The sequence below is a fragment of the Triturus cristatus genome, chromosome 8 (genome assembly GCF_964204655.1).
Source record: "Triturus cristatus chromosome 8, aTriCri1.1, whole genome shotgun sequence".
In the NCBI taxonomy this organism is placed as follows: domain Eukaryota; kingdom Metazoa; phylum Chordata; class Amphibia; order Caudata; family Salamandridae; genus Triturus; species Triturus cristatus.
The window spans coordinates 1,096,354,881-1,096,367,191 of NC_140591.1; positions in this window are offsets into that span (position 1 = coordinate 1,096,354,881).

The following is a 12,311-nucleotide window of genomic DNA, read 5'->3' on the forward strand; positions in this document are numbered from 1 at the left end:
GACAAATGGTATTCTGCGTACGAGGTAGCCCTGACGGTTCACAAGGTCCCAGAAGAGCATTATGAGGGTGGTTTATGGAAACACATGCCTCTGTGGGATGGAACACACTTCTGACTCTAAAGGTTGGGGACCAAACCAACGAAGGCTCTTTTAATTGTAAACGTTGGGCTGACTCCTCAAAAGTGCTGCCAAATGCCCAATTGCCTGATAATATTTTGAAGTACTGGCAGTGGCTCACCGTTATTTGCCAACTGTTGGAGGCTCTGAGAGACACAGGAACCAGTATGACTAATGTGAAGAATCAGCTGGTGTCCTCAGAGCAGGTCCTTCCCAACACATTTCACCAAGTCATAGTCACTGACAATCGTGAGAGCCATCTACCAATAGCTCTGGTTCCCTTTGAGTGGGCCTAAAACAATGGCCCAGACTACTGCCATGAAAGAGAGAGGCAGGGGTGTGAGAAAGCAGCCCTTGAATTCCCCATGGTCGAGGTTGACGGGGCACCTGAGGAGGAGGCCCGAGCCAAATGGGGGGACATTGAGACCCTTGGTGACCTGCCTGAACTTGCTGGTTGGCAAGTTGAGGGCGGGCCCACCAGTTCTGCAAGATGCATAGAGACTGTCCCACTCTAGAGGGCTTGAGGGAGCAAGACCAAGCCCAGACAGAAGGTGACACCTCTGGGGATCACCTGATCTATTTTGAGAATAACCTCCTATATAGCGAGCCTAAGGGTTCTGGTTATGCCCTTATGCTGGTGGTCCCCCAGTGTTCCAGGACCTTCCACTAAGTATGGCTCCTCATATAGCTCTGGCAGGACATCTAGGGGAAGATAAGACCTTTGCCAGGCTTTCTGCACACTTTTATTGTCCCTGGATGAAGACGGCCTCAGATGCATACTGTACGTCCTGCCCAACCTGCCGAACCTGCCAGGCCAGTGGGAAGTCAGGGAAAAACCATAAAGCTCCCCTGACTCCACTACCTGTTGTTGGCACTTCCTTTGAAAGGGTAGGCATCAACATTATTGGACCCTTGGACCCTTAGACCCCAACACAGCCTTTAACAACAGGTTTGTGCTGGTTTTGGTGGAATATACCACCGCTAGCCAGAGGCCATCTCTTTGAGGTCCGTGACTGTACCTGTGTTGGCCAGAACTCTGATGGGTGGCTAGAACTCTGATAGGGATTTTTACCTGTGTGGGGTTCCACAAGGAGGTAGTGTCTGACTGAGGTACTGCCTTAATGTCAGCGCACATGCAGTCCAAGTGGGATGAGTGTAGGGTAACCTAAAAGTTCACTGTACCCTATCAGCTCCAAATCAATGGTCTTTTTGAGAGATTCAACAAGACCTTGAAAAACATGATAATGGGCCTTCCTGAGCCCATGAGGCATGAGTGGGACATCCTCCATCTATGCCTTGACTTTGCCTACAGGGAGGTGCCACAGAAACAATTAGTTATTGGCCCCTTTGAACTCCTCAATGACTGTCCTGTTAGGGTACGTATGAGCTTTGTGAGGGAGGGGTGGGAGCAAGCTCCCAGGAAACCTCACCAGGATGTGGTCATCTACATGCTGGTCCTCTGCAACCAGATGCACCGCTTCTGGAAAATATAAAAAGTAACCTTGAGGCCAATCAAGAGGTTATGATGCTCTAGTATGACCACACGGCCACTCTGTGGAGCTTCAGCCTGGCCAGAAAGTATGGGCCATAGAGCCTGTGGAGCCCAGAGCTCCCCAGGATTGCTGGGCGGGCCCATATGATGTGAAAGAGCAACAGGAGAAGTCTCCTACCTGGAAGATCTTCAGACCCTAGAAACCTTCTAAGCTTGCTCTACATGAATCGCCTCCAGCCTCAGTTTGATAGGTACGAAGTGGGCATGCTCTTGGAGATAGATGAAGGTGTGGAAGAGGAGAGCGAGCCTCTCCATCGCCTCCTCTTTCCAGGAGCACAATGCTTCAGTGGAAGGTGTTATTCTCTCTTCTACCCTAGCCCCAGAGCAGGAGAGTGACTGTTATCAGTTACTGGGGCAGTTTACCTCTCTTTTCTCACTCACATCTCGACTCACACACCTGCGCGTCCATGATGTGGACCCTGGTACAGCCTACCTGTAAAGATCAAAATGTACAGGTTGTCAGACAGAGTGCGAGTCAGCATCAAGGAGGTCTAAAAGATGCTGGTGTTAGGGGTGATTGAGCCTTCCAACAGTCCCTGGTCCAGCCCAGTGGTGCTGGTATCAACGGCTGCCCCACTGGGTGCACCCCCTGAACTTAGGTTCTGCGTGGAGTACAGGGGTCTCAATTAAGTCACCAGGAATGATGCACACCCCACCCCCTCAGCTGATGAGTTCATCGACAGGCTGGACACTGCCAAATTCCTCAGTACTTTTGATTTGGTATCAGGGTGCGGGCAGGTTGCTCTGACTGAAGGAGCAAAAGAGAGGTCAGAATTCTCAACCCTAGAGGGCCACTTCCTATTTCGGGTGATGCCCTTTGGCCTGCAGCATGCCCCTGCCACCTTCAAGAGATTGGCTACCAGCATCCTAGCTGGAAAGGAGGTCTTCTTTGCCTCTAATCTGAACTACATTGCGGCCTACAGCTCCAGCTAGGAGGAGCACTTGCAACATCTCCAGATGGTGATTCAGGCCCTGCAACAGGCAGGCCTGACTATCAAGGTCAGTAAGTGCCAGATAGGGTAGGGTTATCTGGTGTGTCTGGTCCACCTGCTGAACGGAGGCAAGGGTAGCCTCTCCAAACCAAGATTGGGACAATCATGACCTGGCAACCACCTAAAACACAGAGTGAGGTGATTATCTTCCTAGGCCTCACAGGATACTACAAAAGATTTTTTTTTTTAACAAGAGTTTTATATAGCGCAAACTTGACCCGAATCGGGTATCAGAGCGCTTTATATAGCACCAGTTGCATTACATGAGGACACATTCATTTTTGTTAAGCACGGAGAGATTAAGTGATTTGCCCAGAATCACAGGATGTTCAGCTTCATTGCCGAGACTCGAACCCAGTTCCCCCGGATTCAAGGTCGACCGCCCTAGCCGTTAGGCCAACTCCTCTCTCCTAAATTTGTTAACGGATAAGGCACCGTTGTTGCCCTGGTAACAAAGGTGACATTGAAGAAACAGCCCAGATCGGCGATCTGGACACGGGCCTGTCATGAAGACTTCAATACCCTCAAGGAGGCCATGTGTACAGCACCTGTACTCAAGGCTCATGACTTCTCCAAGGAATTAATAGTGCAGATGGATGCTTCAGAGAATGGCATGGGGATGGTCTTAGCACAGTTGAAGGAAGAGGGCCCATACCAACTGGTAGTATTTGTAAGAAGCTGACTCTGTAAATAGTATACCAAAGTAAGGTATACACGGAGTCCAATGACTCCCGAAAGGTAGGCAGAGGTAAACATAGATAATACCTTACTCTATTTTTGTGGGCGAGCAGTAAGGCTTTATCAGAGGGTAATGTTAAGCATTTATTGTACACACTCAGGCAAGAGATGATTTCACACACTAAAAGACTGAACTCTGACCAATTTGTTTTGTAAAAATATAATTTAGTTTTATTTTATTTCAAGAACCAAGCCAGGCCTGGTGCAGGTAAGTGAAATAATACTTTGCAGGAATAACACAGTTGAATGCAGTTGTATGTAATTGATTTGAATACAGATAGGTTAATTATTCAGAAACAATTTAAATTACTTTTCAGTTTCTTTGCAGTTACTGTCTGAATACTTATTACATTACTTTTTCTACTCAGTGGGATGTGCCTAGATGTCACACTGGGACATTTCCTAAATAAAAGGTAAGTAAATCAGTTTTTGTGAGTACACAGTTTCTTAAGGTTTCATACAATTTTCCAGCTCCACACTTTTTAAAATATTTTTCATAGAAAAGCAGTCAATGCAATCCTATGGGGGAGGAAATGAACTTATTGGTTTACAGGTAAGTAATTAATTTTGGGAGTTGGTTTTCTGGGGTTAGAACAAGGGTCCCTCCAGGGTCAAGAATGCACTCCTAGAGCACTCTCAGCCGGCACTAGGGCGGCCTGGTGCAGAGTGCTGAGGCCCAATGTTATCCAATGAGGGATAGCGGGCCCCTGGCTTGGCAGGTCGGGCTGGACTGTGCCCATGAGGAACAAGGTCAAGACTGATTTTCATATGACTGAATCTGAACTGGGGTGACAAGGTAAGCTAAAGAACGATGATGGATTCAACCCAGATCTGGGACTGGGGGTGAAAGTCTGAAAAGTTTCAGAACTTTGTCAATCATCTCCTTGTGTTTGCTTTGTTTGCTCCAAGTTGGCAGGGTATGCCCAGATATGGGTCCCTTGCTCACTTTGCCACTGGATTCACGCTAGCCTGGCTGATGAGGGGTATTACCCCGAAACCGGTCCTAGGATGCTTGCTTCCGGTCCAGAAAAGACCTGGCTTGGCAGTTCGGGCAGGACTGTTCTCATGAGGAACAGGGTCAAGACTGATTTGCATATGGCTGGGTCTGAACTGGGATGGCAAAGAAAGCTAAAGAACAATGATGGATTAAACCCAGATCTGTGACTGGGGGTGAGTGTCTGAAAAGTTTCAGCACTTTGTCAATCATCTCCTTGTGTTTTCTTTGTTTGCCCTAAATTGGCAGGGTATGCCCAGGCATGGGTCCGTTGCTCACTTTGCCACTGGATTCAAGCTAGCCTGGCTGATGAGGAGTGTTACCCCAAAACTGGTCCCAGGAAGCTTGTTTCCAGTTCAGTGATGATCTGGCTTGGCAGTTTAGGCTGAATTTTTCCATGAGGAAATGGGTCAAGAAGGCTGATTTGTATATGGCAAGGACTGAACTGGGGTGGCGAAGTGAGCTAAAGAACGATGATGGATGGAACCCAGATCTATGACTGGGGTGACTGTCTGAAAAGTTCCAGCGCTCCATCCATCAACCACTTGTGTTTGCTTTGTTTGCCCTAAGTTGGCAGGGTATGCCCAGACATGGGTACGTTGCTCACTTTGCCACTGGATCCAAGCTAGCCTGGCTGATGAGGAGTGTTACCCCAAAACTGGTCCCAGGATGCTTGTTTCCAGTCCAGGGAAGACCTGGCTTGGCAATTCGGGCTAGACTGTTCACATGAGAAATAGGGTCAAGGCTGATTTGCATATGCTTGGTCTGAACTGGGGTGGCGAAGTGAGCTAAAGGACGATGATGGGTTCAACCCAGATCTGTGACTTGGGGTGAATGTCTGAAAAGATTCAGCGCTCCATCCATCATCTCCTTGTGTTTGCTTTGTTTTCCCTAAGTTGGCAGGGTATGCCCAGAAGTGGGTACGTTGCTCACTTTGCCACTGGACTTAAGCTAGCCTGACTGATGAGGATTGTTACCTCAAAACTGGTCCCAGGATGCTTGTTTCCAGTCCAGGGAAGACCTGGCTTGGCATTTCGGCCTGGACTGTTCCCACGAGGAACAGGGTCAAAACTGATTTGATTATGGCTGGGTCTGAACTGGGGTGGTGAAGTGAGCTAAAGAACAATGATGGATTCAGCCTAGTTTTCTGACTGGGGTAGGTGTCTAAAAAGATTCAGCGCTCCGTCCATCATCACCTAGTGTTTGCCTTGTTTGCCCCAAGTTAGCAGGATATGCCCGGATGTGGGTCTCTTGCTCACTTTGCCACTGGATTCAAGCTACCCTGGCTGATGAGGGGTGTTACCCCAAAACTGGACCCAGTATGATTGTTTCCCGTCCAGGGAAGACCTGGCTCGGCAGTTTGGGCTGGACTGTTCCTATGGGGAACAGGGTCAAGACTGATTTACATATGGCAAAAAAGAGGGACTTCCCTGGCACCCAAATGCAGATGGGCTTGGGCAACCTGACCAATCCATGGCCCTCTGGTGCAGCCATCAACCCCCATGCATTCCCATATTTTGAAAGGTTTGCTGAAGTAGCATACAAGGATTATCCATGGGCTACCCTGTCAGGCTATGGATGATAGCTGCAGTGGACATCACCAGCCCTTCTCTAGAGACAGTGGGGACATTACCCTGGCTTGTGCCAATGGCTTAAAACCAATTCCATCTTGAGTTCGCCTGTAATCATACTCCTGAATGCCAAAGTTGTTCACTTCTTTTCTGGCCAACAGCAACTCCTCCACCACCACAGGACCCCCGTATCCCTTTGCCTATTGTTGTGAGAACTATTCTATTACGAAAGTCACCAAGTCCTCTATAAATAACTAGTTGCCCCAGGCTGACAGATAAGCCCTATCGTTGTGAAAGGATAATTTCCTGGGGGCAGCCACAGGAAATTGTGTTAAACCAAACATGGTAAGCACTCCGCTTCCTATTGAAATGATTGACTGATTCATTGAGGCCCTTGAAGGACTGCCCTAACTTCTAAATTCTCCATGGGGGGATGTGTGACCATGCTATGACTGTCACTTCCAAGCCAACCAAGAGATTTTGACTATCAGGTTCTCGAATAGGATCTTTCTGCCCATTGTCACCTATGTGGCAGGAGCCTCTGCGTATAAACTCCTCAACTAGATGGCGTAATCCATCAAAGCGGAGACCGCCCCCATTAGCCATGGGGAAATGAAAACTTGCCTCTGCTGCCTGCCTGTCCAACCCAGTCTGGGTAAACATCGACTTTGCATGTTGCACAATTGAATGACCAATGATCGATACACTGGCCATAGCCATGTGCCTAATGCAAAAACTGACATGTGAAAAATACATGCCATTACTCCAAAAGTCCAAAGACATTCATATCTACAGAATGTTGATACACACATAGTGCTTATAACAGTCTAACCTCCACCAGACAATCTTCTTGACCACCTCGGGTTTAACCCCTGCTCCTACTGCGGATGTCCCTGTCTCAGTTCTAAAAGGGAGTGAGCTGAAATTGCCATGGATGCTTGCTGCTGAAGGTCTTTGTGCAGAACCTTAAGGAATTGGTATCTAGTGAAAAGGACACCAGTGACGTGAGCCAGTATGGAGGTAGCTGCTACCTGAGGACGTATCTGAGAATGTACATACCACGACCACTGGACCACCTGAGAAACTACCTGTCCTCCTCAAAATTATCCGGTCCCCTTTGCCCAATGGGTACATCGAGGTATGGGGATGACCAAGTCCTTTCCAAATCAATATATCATACTGACCAAAACCCCCATGTACGTCTTGTATGTACCTCGCCACAATCTCAGAGACTCTAAATGCACCAAAAATATGAGAAATTTGACGTGAACAGCGTCACCTCATATGTAGATTTGCATACTCTGTGAAAGGCAACAAAAATCCTTCCCAACTTGTCCACGTTGTTGGGGTGCCGTCGATTTAGGTTTGACCCATCCAACCTTTCCCACCCCCTCAGGGCTTTCTAAATTTAAAAGGATTGTAAATGATCTGAGTCCCCCCCCAATTTTGGGAAAAATGGCACTGCTAATGTGTGTCACTTAGCAAGCACCGCTGATCTACCCTGCCACTGCATGTGTTCAAGGAAAACCAGTCAATTAGTCAAAGAGAAAAGCTGTTCCTGAGGTCTGGCCGCAGTGTATACAATTTAGCTGAAAAATGCCCTTTCATATGCCTGTGTTGTTTTAGGTGCAATGCTGTCTGAAACAAACTCGGAGAGAGTTGGGTTCCATGGTTCCATAGATGTCCCGGTAAGTGGCGGGTTCTGCCTCTGCCCATGGGTGGAAACTTTGGACATTCAGGACAAGATAAAACATTGTCTGCATTAGTCAAGATACCAGGTACATGTTTTGCTTTAAACATAGTGTTATTCTTCAGACAAATCAAGTCCAATTCCTTCGAGCACCTTGGGTACTGAGAATTGATTCGCTCAACCACCGCCACGTTGTCCGACAAGAATATGACCAATTGGTTGCAGAACCTGCCAGTCCAAATGCGAAGAGGCACCAAATTGGGGTACAGTTCCTGGAAGGTGATAATCTGGGCCGAGCACATGTCCAGCCAAGACTAAGCCCAGGTTTGGGTAAACCACCTGGTGCTTACATCATCACCGAAACCCACACTGCCTGCTGAATATGTAAACAACCCAAAATCATGGCTTTACCGTAGGTGCCTGACCACACCCATGAACCATTAAAACCTCTCAGAAAGGACAACCAAATCCTCAAATCTTGCTTTTGGTCTGTTGAAAGGTGGGTCATATTGTACTTTTCTTTCAAGCCATACATGGCCTTAGCTATGGTGCATGAAAGTGGGTGACCCATGGGTATTACCTATAAGTCAAAATTGAGCTGATTTGTAACTGGTGTAAGGTGACCTACTGTGTCCCCAGGTAGGACCGCAGGAAGGCTCTGAAGACGTCCACTTTATCTATTGGAAGTCTGCAGTCCCCTTTCACTGTATCGATTTCTATATCTAAAAATCAAGGTTGTTGCTGATCCTGCATTTGTTTCCTGAGTTTCAAATTCAGACATTAAGCACTGAAAAGTAGCAGGTGATTTGGCACAGCAAATGGACCCACCTGGTCCCAGGAGTAGGAAATCGTCCAAGAACTGAATGACTGAACAGACACCGATACCTGTGTGGAAACGCATTCCAAAAAGGTGCTGAACTGTAGGAAATAGGCACAAGAGACAGCGCACCCCATCAGCATGCGCTTGTCATAATAGAATTTATCTTGGAACTGAAAACCTAGGAAGTGATAGTCATGGGGGGCACTGGCAAAAGGCAGAAAGCCAACTCAATGTCTGCTTTGGCCATGAAGGCCCCAGACCCAATTACCTTAGTAATAGGGTGCCATCCAAGGATGCCTTTTTGACCGAGCAAAGGAATGGGTCAATAGCATCATTAACAAAAGCCCTTCTAGGTGCTGAGTGCTTATGAACCAATCTAAATTCCCCAGTTTCTGTCAATGGGAACAAACTTCGAGCAAATAAGCACTACTAGAAAAAGGCTTACAATCGGTCCAGGCACCCCAGTGGTGTAACAATAGCCCTCGCAACCCTTGCAGAGCATGGGGGCATCGAGCTACAGGGGGCGCCCTCTGGCACTCTGCACAAGGAGCAGGCTGAGAGCTCTTAACTGGGTCTAGAGCATTGGGAGACTCCTCCATGTACTTTGCAGGGGGCTGGGCCCCACGTCACGCCACTGAGCCACCATACTCAATCTCATGGACTTATTTACAAGAGGCCTGCGCTGCTGGAGCATAACTTTTTTTGATACCCCTGTGGCGCAGGCCTATCAGTCATATCTATGAGACGATGCAAAGCCACCCTGAATGGGTTTGCATGGCCTCATGGATATGAAGTAAGGCAAGGCAGCGCAAGCGTTGCTTTGCCTTACTCTGCTTCAAGGAGGCGCTCCATGGGTGTTGTAGTGGGTGTCGCCACACAGCACCCATGGATTTTGACTCTGCCCCAAATTTACAAAATCACATAAACCTGGGTCAGTGCCAAAACCTTACACCTCCCCAGAGCAGGTGTAATGAGGAGAAATCCTTTCATTTCTGCTCTTTTTTTCCTCTTCCCATGTGTGCTGCATTCGGCAGCACACATAGAATAAGGAAAATGTCTCCATGGATTGTTTTTATGCAGGAAGCTGCCCCTTCATGCACAAAAACAATCCTGCTAACAACGCAGACACCCTTGCACCATGTTGCAAGGGTGCCCGCGTTGGCGCTCGGCAACAAATTGTGCGCGGTGCTAGCTGAAAGGACTGGAATGCACCATATATATATATATATAACACAACAACGGGTGTCCCCAATAAAGATGTCACTCCTGGGGGGGAATCCGCACACACACCTCCGGCAGCAGCTGTCAGCAAAACACCTCAGCTTCCAAATGCAAATGCCAAACGCGTTTCAAGCCGTAAGCCCTTGTTCACTGGCTTGCATTGACAACAGAGGCAGCATGAAGTTTTTTCCCCTTTTTCCCCAGCAACCCCCCCCACAGGGGCGGCAATCTGAGGGATAGCCCCGGGTGCCACAAGCTCTAGCTACGCCTCTGTTTGGGAACTATATGCTAGGGATTTATAGCTGTGTTAAATATGCCAATCTGGAGTATATTAATTTTGCCAAGTTGAAACGAGAAGCACAACAAGCATGTTACCACTGGTTAGCAGGGGTAAAGTGCACAGAGTTACATAACCAGCAAAAATAGGGTTCAGCAAAAAGGCCAATGAATCAGGGTGACCCTGAAGAGAGGGCAAATTTCCAACAACCACTCCTGACCTCCTTTCTGCACACTTACCTCATCCAGGTAACATGCAGCTCGGATGCTGGCTCATTGGTTTCATCAACGCTCACCGCCAGTCGAGCCTGGCTAGAATGCTATATAGGTAGGAGTGAGTTGGCAGTCTCACACCTGCCCTACAACAATGCTGCTGAACATCTGGCGGTTCTAGGCTATATGCAAAGGCTAAAAACACCCTTTAACCCCTAGAGTATATTGCGAGGAACAGTTTGGCACTTGTTACCTGTGTTTTTGGAGAATTAAGATGCCAGGCCATTCACAGCCTCTCTAACAACGGCAGTCGTGACACACTAGAGCCAGAGCGAGGTGTGAGTCATTTCCGCCTCCTTAATGGACACAGCAAAGCAGGGGCAGGGAAGAATAATTGTGACTCTGTGTGACCACAAATAACTTCTCTAGTTCTGGGCTTTTCTGGGATCTCTTGTTTTATTTCTCTGTGTTCGTCCATTTCAACGGGAATAGCTCCCAGAATGCAGTGCTTTGTTAAATGACACTGCATGATTTGAAACAGACTGGCACGGGCATGGAATCATTTAACAAGTGCTAGCACGGCAGCACCACCAGAGCCCTGTGTAAACCATTAATGGAATGATTGCTAACGGAGCCTTCCATTCTCCACCACATTATCCGTAGATACACTCACTCGTTCATTTACCCGTTCACTCTATCGCCCCTTGGCCTTTACCAGCCATTCATTCTTACACCTATCGGGCCATCTATTAATGCACTGAGTCACTCGGTGCACTTGTGTGCCCATTGAGCCATCTATACACGCATTCATTCATTCATCCATCCATCAGTGCACTCAATCATAAATGCAAACATCGACTTTTCACGCATTCACCACTCACTTGCTAATCATGTTGTCAGGGAAGGAGAAAGACTTGTTTCCCAAAGACATTCTCATGACGTCAGTGCTCGTTTTTCTATCACATTCGCTGACATCATAAATAGTGAAATAACACCAATTGCCTCGAGTGCAATGAGGCTTTCCGCACAGAACTTACCACTGCTGCTAGATAGGTACCAGTGGCCCGAGGCTGCATTCCTAGGAGGTGAGGGAGTATGTATTCATGAGTGAAGCTCGAGGACTTCCGTGTCTGATGATGATGTCACGCCTCGGGTTGGGGACCGGGAGATGTCACAGCGAGGGGGGATAAGTGAGAAGGGCTTGGAGGGAAATCATGCCTGGAGGCTGTAGACTGAGGGGGGGTTTCGGGGTGGTCCTTCCCTGGGGTGGTCAGGAATCAATGTATTAATGTGCCGGAATGGGCAGTGGGACGGGAAGTGCATCTACTTGTTAATGAGTGGAATGGCTTTTTTAGTCCGTTGCTGTACAACGGATTTGAAACAGTAGAAAGTGTAAAATGTAAGTATTCTACGAACAGTTCATAAAATTGAAATAGGTAATTTCTCCGCAGTGTATAACGGCTGTCGTAACACAGGAAGGAGTGGATTACTGGACAGTACTCGAGGTGAGGAGCAGGGCTGACAGGGAGATGTTGTTGTTGCAGTATTTTATAGCGCTAAATCAACCCGAAGGTATCAGGGCGCTTTACTTGAGCACCAGTTACATGACAGAGGAACACATTCATTATTAAGGCACGGGGAGATTTCAAAATCACAGGACGTTTGAACCTCCTGCCAGACTGGAACCTCGTGCCGGAACTTCAAGGTCGGCCGCTCTAGCCGTTAAACCACATCCTCTCCCATCTTGGATACGGTGATGTGGCCCTGTAAAAATCATTTTAATTTGTAAAATGAAGGAGCGCTGTTTGAACAAGTGATGAGAATGCGGACTATGATAAAAAGTTCCATTTATTTTAAATGAAGACTTTAAAAAACCCTGCATTTTATATTGATTCGAAAGGCGCGTGCCTTCCCAGCGGCACCAGAAGCAAAATCCTGTGAATGGAACGCTTATGATGTAACATGACTGTGATGTCAGGAGGCGCAGGGCAAATGCAGGGGGGAGGCCGTCCCCGCAGTAGAGAGGAAAGGAGAGACCACTGTTGAGGAAGTGTGTCGGGCAGGAGGGGATTTTCTTTCAGGTTCATCGCAGGTTATTTTTTTCATGAAATATTTCGATTTACTTAA